The sequence below is a fragment of the Centruroides sculpturatus genome, unplaced genomic scaffold (genome assembly GCF_000671375.1).
Source record: "Centruroides sculpturatus isolate CEXI.00-Female unplaced genomic scaffold, Cexi_2.0 scaffold149, whole genome shotgun sequence".
Taxonomy (NCBI): Eukaryota; Metazoa; Arthropoda; class Arachnida; order Scorpiones; family Buthidae; genus Centruroides; species Centruroides sculpturatus.
This window is the reverse complement of record NW_019384406.1, coordinates 790,750-800,109: the sequence shown is the minus strand read 5'-3', so window position 1 is coordinate 800,109 and position 9,360 is coordinate 790,750. Positions and strand designations below refer to the sequence as shown.

Genomic DNA, 9,360 nt, shown 5'->3' with positions numbered 1-9,360 from the left:
TTTTTTTAATGTATTACTTGGCTTTAATTTGAGTATGTTTTTCGCGTTGGAACGAATTATTTGGTTTTACATGTAATCGTATAGGAAAAGATGATCCACCTTACGACATTTTCATGATACGATCTCAGTTTCGGAACGGATTAATTTCGTATCCTGAGGTACCACTGTAATTTATAATCTATAAGTTTTAAATACAACTGTTTAAATATAAGAATATTTAAACTTTTATGTACAAACTGCTAAATCAAAAATCATATTTTCATTACAAAATTAATACTAAACAATTGTAAAGTGTGCATGAGATTTAGAAGGTTACAGTTGATTTAATTTAGCTTAAAAACACATTATTCATCAGATATTAATAAAATAACGCTTGATTTGAAAATTGCAAATGTCTGCTAATGCTGTTGGAAAGATCAATGTAATTATCATTATATAAAAGTAACTTTAATTATTAAAGTATTGTCTATGACATTTATTAAATAAATTGATTAGCCAATGTAAGCAAAATTCATTATAATGAAATTGTCTTCACTAATTTATAAAATATCGAAAGAAAAGCATCCGAGATTTGATTTTTTTTAAATAATTTAATATTCTTACTATAATACCGTGTTTTAGTTTCCAAATTTCATTAGATTAAACTCTAAACAATACATTTTTAATAAGGACAGTTGCATTTCTTGTATCTTTTCAATTTAATTAAACAAGTTATTTGGTTAGAAGAATTCCATGAATATAACATTTAATAGTCTTATATAAATATAAATATAAATATAGCCCTCTCATACAGGTTGGAAACAGAAAATTGTAGAACAAATTTATTCTTATACAGTTTGCAATTGTTGTGGAATATTTCATTTAAAAAATTTACCTCACGAAATAATAAACAAAGTTAAACTGGCAATAAAAATAAGTAAAGGTTTATTTGCGGGGGCTTTACAAAAGTTAGAACTATGTAAGATATAAACACCAAATCAAATCATTGAAGACCATATGGGTTTCTCTTTATTTTAACATCAAAGATATGTCCTAAATTATCTTTCGATAGTACCATATCCAAATATTTTAAAATTAAATTTGTTTCACAGAAACTTTCGTATTATATTTACTAAATTCAATTCGATATGCTGAAAGTATAAGAAAGTTCTTTTGATTTTATTTTCTACTTACAAATAAACTGAATAACCTACAAAAGATTTTATTAGTTTTTCGCATTTATGTATCAAACAGAAACTATATAGAATGAATTTATTTTCTAAAAGCTTAAATNTCTTACTATAATACCGTGTTTTAGTTTCCAAATTTCATTAGATTAAACTCTAAACAATACATTTTTAATAAGGACAGTTGCATTTCTTGTATCTTTTCAATTTAATTAAACAAGTTATTTGGTTAGAAGAATTCCATGAATATAACATTTAATAGTGATAAAGAATAAAAATTTAGCTAAATTATTTAGGATAAAGTATTAAAATAATATCCGTTCATAAAATTTCCATTTTTGTATTTTCCTCGTTATATTATAGTTGCATGAGAAAGATGTTGATCATAGGATGTGCCTCGAAAGGAAATAAATCCTACAATAAAAAATAAATGTCTTAATTCCATTCTCATCTAATTGGTTGAAATAAAACACAAAATATTTATAAACTAATGATCGAATTTATATGAAATGACAAAGCATTATTTTCTCGTGTTTGCAAAACGTAAATGAAATAGAAAAAAAAAAACTCTGATTTAAAACTTTCATGTTTAATTTAATTCATGTAAGCCATATAGAAGAGGAGGAGCGTTAGCGAGGTCTCTTCTGTGTGGCTTACAGAATTGTGTTCGTTCTCAAAATCTGTTCGATCGATTTTGATTAAACTTTGTCATTTTCCATGAATTGCGACGAGGAATCCAAAAATGCAATAAAAAATGGTGTTTATGACTTTGTTTTCGAGATATAAGATCGTTTCACGAGCGTGCGCGACAAAGCGATGTCGCACAACAAAGTCGTGCGATGTTTCACGGTCGCTAGCTTCTATGGGCTTATAGAATCGAATTCGTTCTCAAAATTTAATGGGCCGATTTTGATAAAACTTTGCCATTTTCTATTAATTGAGACAAGGAATCCAGAAATGTAATGTGGGTCCATTTAAATTAAAAAATCCAGCAATAAGTTGCTTAACTTTCTCGGCAACATTTAAAACTGCGTGTGTGGCGCCATCGGTTACGATATTTCATTTAAAAAGCTTTTTTTTTTATTTTTAACTATTATAAAATGGCAAAAAGCTTAATTTTGAGGGTAGGGCTGGATTTTATAAAAAACTGTAAATTCTAATAACGATTTTCATTGTTATTAAGTCCGACCTTACTCGAGAAATGACACACGACCCACTGTATCCTCCCACCCCATCGACTTTTAACTATCAAAATTTAATAGTATCAATCTCTTTAAAACGCAAACCTTCCTGCAAAATTTTAGAAATTTTCGACAAAAAGTATAGGAGTTATTAAGCTTGAAACAGGGTGAACAAAATCGTGCTCCCCCCACACACTAACATTTGTATATATAGAAAAACTCCCGAATTTTTTTTTTTGCATTTCTCGACGTTTCAAGGTGCCCAGTTCAAAAATGTTAAAAATCTTGTTGGAGTCGTCATTTTTTGACCGATCGCCATACTTTCCCTCTGTTACAAATAACAGCCTGGAAAATAAAAATAGGAGTCCATGACAACGTTTTCGAGNTATGGGATACTATAGCATTACGTGCATTTCCTAGATACGCCCTTGTCGTCCATTACAATGAATATAGAGCTTCACTGTGTATAAACTGGTCACTGAAAGTGAGCAAACAATGATAACTTACACAAGAGCGGTTAACCAAAGATATCAAGCAGACCATCATTCTAATATACTGTATACTGTACAGAGGAAAAAAAAACGGAGATAGCAGTCAAATAAATTTCAAAAACAATAGAGCTACTAATAAACAAATTAGTAAAAAAAAACAACTCTGGAATGTCCTTGAGAATTGAATGAAGTTTTTTGTTCTTTTGAAGGAATAACAAAGTGATTTGTTTAAACTTATGGAAGGAATCACAATTTCCATTATAAGATGTGGGTTAACATAACCTAGATAAAGCCAACAAAGATGAAACTTGGATAAAGTAAATAATCGAGTAACCATCAATGAAAAGAACTTTAATTTGAAATGCAATTAGTTTTCTATCATTAATTTGCCATTGCATTCTCTAATGCTCATTCTGATAGAAAATATTTAGGCTAAGTATCGCACGGTTAGAATAAGATTAAAATGCAAATTTATTCACGCGTTTGATCTAATAATAATAATTATAAGAAAAATAGTTTTCATCAATCATTATATGCTGGAAATACCTGTCAAATCAATGCCAAGTAATGTTAAAGTTTATGAAAATAGCAATAAGGTTCCGTGAATAAATTCTCGCTTTTTATATGCTTTACGTATTCAGAATATGATATGAATTTTAAATCTTTTTACGGATGCCAATAACGAAACGTATATAAACATATTATTTACTTAATATATATATTATTAATACTCATTTATCTCAAAGAAACAATCTTACTTAAGAGAACAATATTATTAGAAGTATCAAAGATGAATTAATACATTGGTAATTAGTACAATGAGTATTAATAGAAACCTGAAAAATCAATTTAAAGATATATAACTTCAAATACATACAGGGAGACAAAGGAATGTAATAAACTGAGAATGCTGCTATCTAACTCAGGTGCTTCTATCGTCAAAAGAAAAGATAGAAGCATCTGGGAGGTCTTAGCTCTACGACTTGTGATCGTTCGTCACAATCCTGAACACAATAAAGGGTGTAGATTAAATTTTATAAGCTCGCATTTATAGGATGAAGTAAAAACATTCTTATCACAAATAACATTCAATCTTTTAGTGCTTTCTTTCTATACGTTGAACTTTTTGGTTTGTTTTTAGCAGAAGTTTAGTAAAATGAAACTTCTTAGTTCTATTTTGTTACTTTTCAAATAAAGTGTTACAAATATAAATATAGGCCTATATACATTTGCTCTTATTTTTACTTTTATATATATGTATTCACATATAGCATTTTTTATTCATTTTTTATATCTATAAAATCGCTCTGCTTATCAGATATACAAGTTAATATAATTAAAATATTATATTTTTAGTAGAGATAATAAAATATCAAAAACATAAAATAAAATAATAATTACAAAAGAAAGCGTCAGTCGAGTTACAAAATTAAGTTATTTGCTGAATATTATATGATTAAATTATTCAAGATGTACAGTATAGTACAATATCTTACATCTATAATACATCTATTGTTAAAAGTAACTGTGATCAAAAGACAAAATTGATATACTTCGTCGTATTATCGAGAATAAGATTGTTTTACTTTATATATAATTTATATTTTTATATGAAATTTTTGTTCAAATTGTAGATTATGCTTTTAAAAATGTATTGCAATAATACTATAGAAGGAATAGAGTAATGAATTATACAGCACCTTCTGGCAAGTTTAATAATAGGAATATGATGGATTCAGATTGTGCAGATGAAAGATAGGTACTAAAATATTGAAAATGATCCATTTCAAATATTATTTTGAATTCAACACTCACTTTAACACTACGGATTTTCTTTGAAACTATTTAACAGACAAAACTATTCCATTTATATAAAGTTACAAGATTTATCATTGTAGTCGTGCGAGATTGAAAGCTAAATAATTAAAATATACTATGTTATTTATATTGGTATAAAATTACCAATTAGCTTTACTCATTTTCTCAAATAAAAAATAATTTCGTGATCAATCAAAATACATACAGTAATTACATAAATAACCTGACATGACATAAATACATAATAAAAAATTATATAAATTCAAAAGAAGCATAAATCGATTATATTTTTAAGTATATTTTGTATTAAAAATTTTTGAAAGTTCTTAAAATTAATCATCATATTTTATAAATCATATAAAATTTATATTGACTATTTTCAATGGAAATCGAATTTTTTTTTTGCATTTCTCGACGTTTCAAGGTGCCCAGTTCAAAAATGTTAAAAATCTTGGAGTCGTCATTTTTTGACCGATCGCCATACTTTCCCTCTGTTACAAATAACAGCCTGGAAAATAAAAATAGGAGTCCATGACAACGTTTTCGAGGTACAGAAATATTAAAGTGACAATGTCCGTGCTTTCTGATGCGACTAAGTGCGCCTAACGGAATTTAGGCGTAAGAGTCAAAAATAAAAACAGCATTGCGTACACTTAACGAAAAATAGGCGCGATAAACGAACACAACACAAGAACAAATGAATCGATGGAGATTGCTTGATTCTTGGATCGCATCTCTGTGTCGACAAGAAAGGATCGTGTCTGTCTCTCATGGCCGGTAGGCACAGTATAAGGATCACATCTTCTGTCCAGGGATTGCTTCTGTCTTTTCAACTCCGCCTCAATTCTATCGCGATAAGACAAAATCGTGCGATGTTGTAGTAAATTATATATAAGTTAAAATTACTTTTCGTTCCTCCTTGATGCAGGAGCAGTTTATTTTCTCTAAGCAGGTAAAGTTGAAGTTGAAATATCTAGTAAATATACATTTATTTTTGTATATATATTTATAATACTTTCAAAAATTTCAAATAAAAATTATGTATAAAAACCAGCAAAGTTACATTAATAGAATACGGTTAATTCATGATACACACTATATAATTTTCTTTCTTTTTACGTTATAAATTATATGTATTTCACACGTTATTTCCTACACATTTATCTACTAACAACTAACTTGGCAAGTATGAAATAAATAGAGCCAATGCGACACAACGTGCTTAAATTAATAATATTTCTCAATATAATGATTGATCATCGTGTTCACTATACATCTAACGGTTATAAAACCCAATCAAGGTCGACGAGAGAGTGGGAGCCAAAAATGTAGTCACAGAGTCGACCTTTAGATAGGTCTGTTTTNCCCTCCACTCCCGCGTGTCCGCTCGAGATAAGCTCAATGTATTTATGTTAGTTATGTTACCGTCTCAATAAATGTTGTTTTGTTGTTAAAAGTCGTCTTTATTTCGAGTATCGCTCACACTTTACCGACGACCCCTCTCACCTCCTCCACTCGACCTGACAAAAGAATCCCGACTTTACGGGATAGAAAAAGCATTTTCTAAGCCATCCACTGACCAATGGGCAGTTCTCACCGAACTGTTGCCTATCAAAAAGAGGTACGACCTCGTCCTACCTCAGGCTACCCACACATTTATAGATAATTTTAAGCGTACAACAAACAAACAACTCAACAAATTACATTATCAGTAGGACTGAGAAATAAAGAACAAAACGTCGAAATATCCACTTTTCAGCCATATTATCTATTGAATTCGAGCCCAGATCTCTCAGTGCGAAGAAATTTCTTAATGTAAATTTGATATGCAGAATTAAGAAACATACGGACTCACAAAATTTTTAAACAATGAGATTATCACTATTTTTTTTTTTTTTTTACTTTCAGTTGGCCAGATGATCTAATTTTACTATAAGTCACCGGATCGACTGAAAGTGAAGAAAAATAATAATCCCATGTAGGCTACTGCCAAAGGAGATCCGAAATCGAAGCTGATCCAGATTCTCAAATTATCATGGATAATATGCAGTGGCAGGTCATCATAAAGGAGCAAGGAGTGCAAGCTTGGAGCCTCCGAAAGTTAGCAGCTTCAAAAAGAGATACGTTCTGTAAACCTCGGGCACAGATAGCATCTTCATCAAGACAATTTGCCGTAAACGGCGTAATAATAGTTTTTACTACTTAATAACTGACAAAAGTTACTTTATTAATTAGTTAAGACAATTTCTCATGGTGACATCTCATGGATTTCTCATGAGACATCTAAGACCATGAGAAATTGTCTTAACTAATATTTAAATTCTTTGTGCATTTACGTATCTACTGCGCTTATGATTGGATAATCACAAGCACAGTTGATCTCTTGCAAATTGCAAACTGGGCGAACGAATGAAAAAGTTTATAACTATTTGGTATGGATTTGTTTGGTTTGGTATGGTTGGTGTTTTTAGAGTAGTTTTTCCTTGTCAAGGAAACGTTATAAAGTATTCATGTCATTATATCATTATTTATGTTATATACAATAACCACTGTTTTATTGTGATTACTTATTGTTACAATCAACAGCAAAGATTATTTCAAAACAGTAAAATCCATTGTATTGTAGTCGATTATTAAAATCATACCATCGAATATTAAAATTCATTTATCAGTATTTTACTTTCCCACTGTTATAGATAACAAAGGGAATGTACAGTACTATACAGTACAGGTCATTTTTTGACTAAACTATAGTTCGACGATCAGTCAAAAAAAAATGACTTTGACAAGATTTTTACATTTTTGGACTCAGGAACCTTGAAACGCCGAGAATTGCAAAAAATTGAATTTTTTTGCAGTTCTCGACGTCAGGTGTGTTTGTGTATGTGGGTTGCACAATTTTGTTCATCCAATTTGAAACGTAATAACTCCTATGTATTTTGCCGAAAATATCCGAAATTATGCAGGGATTCTTGTGTATTAGGAGCATTGACGCTATTAAATATTTGTGGGTAAAGGTCAACGGCGTAGAGAGATAGAAATGGAATCATTTGTCATATCTCGAATAAAATCGGACTTAATGGAGAATTTACTGTATATTTGTATTTACAATTACAAAAATAAAACTCATATTTACTCTCAAAATTAAGCTTTTTGCTATTTTTTAATTAATAATACAAAAATTTTAAAGCTAAAATCACATAACAGATGGCGCTAAACAAATTTTAACTTTTTTGCCGGGAAAGTTACGCAACTCTTTGCTGGATATTTTTTATTTTTATAAACTGATTTGATAACATTACTTAACATTTAGAATAAGGAGGTCTGAAATCTGGGTTGAGCTTGGGTCCCACCGAATACCTGATCCGCCACTGATAGTATGGATCGGAAAGTTATTATCCGTCTTTCAAGCATGCTGGTCGGTCCCATCCGTAATGGGTATAAATGTGACCCATATAGTCTGTATTCTACTACTTAATTAATTATTTAAATTTACTTTCAGCACAATTTATTTAATATGGTTTCGGAAGGCTTCATTTTTGTACTTCATACTTCAAATACAGTACTGAAATTCATTTCAAGCATTTGACTGAAAGCTAATGTTTCCCCCGTAAGAAGAGCGAAGAAGAGTATCATCTAAATAGACCTAAACGACGATAACTGCCGAAATAATTTTGTAAAATTAAAAGTAGTTCAAGTTATAAAATAATATTTAAGGATTTATAAGTTTTAGTATTCTAACGAAAGAAACCACTTCGCCAAAGAATCTTAACTTGGTTTAAACTTTAAATCAGTTAATTCAATCTGTGTTGGAATTGAGCTTAAATCGGATGGCAACAGATTTTAAATCGATGTTTTTCCTTCAATAATCTTCTTTTCTCTTTAGGGGTATAAAGAGAACCAAACTCGAAACGATCAGTAAATATCACCTCGGGTGATAACCGAAACTTTGTGTTAGCTTTTAAAGGATAATGGTTTAAAAAACATTTAAAAAAACAATATACATAAACATAAATTAATTGTATATACTGATTATAATTGCCAAAATAAGTTATTTGCAAAAATCATAAACACATCTAAAACTTTCTCCACATTTAAAACAAAGACATAATCGATATATTATAATTTTTTAGGTAAACTTATATTTTTATACTTTTGAAGGTTGTATCCTAATCGATTTAGCATTAATAAAAACATGAAATTTACTTGTGGCGCCAGAAACTTTTTAGAATTTCACTTTTCACGAAACAAACACAAAACTGATTGATTATAAGTTTAACACACAAATAAGCCATTATATTATTGTTTCAAATATGCAATATACATTGTTGTATTTAGAAAATTGTATCAAATTTATTAATTAATCAAATAATTTGTTTTAAATTCTGACTTTTTTCGCCTTTGCTAGAAAACTTTTTTCCTATTGCAATATATAAAATTGAACGAAATGATGTTTTTAATAAAATATGACTCAAAAAAATAAATAAATAATACAGAAGAGCATCGTTTATCCGAATCAACTGGGGACTGGGGTTGTTCGGATAACCGATTGTGTACGAAAAAATACATTAATGTAAATATCCTGAATGTAAACTTTTGTAAAGCCTAATGTAAACTTTTTAAAATAATAATCGTGGCTATTGTATCGTTAAAAAATTATTTCTTTATTTTTTACAAACAAAATAAATACTGTATATTGGAAAA

General features: G+C 29.2%; 1 long non-coding RNA gene across 1 annotated transcript; it reads right to left on the bottom strand.

Annotated features, from left to right (window-relative positions):
- Positions 1-1,534: 1,534 nt before the first annotated feature.
- LOC111618848 lies at positions 1,535-8,899 on the bottom strand. Its single transcript, XR_002755647.1, has 3 exons — positions 8,863-8,899; positions 5,563-5,629; positions 1,535-1,580 (listed from the first exon to the last, which is right to left on the bottom strand). It is a non-coding gene; the product is annotated as an uncharacterized LOC111618848 (long non-coding RNA).
- Between the last annotated feature and the right edge of the window lie 461 nt (positions 8,900-9,360).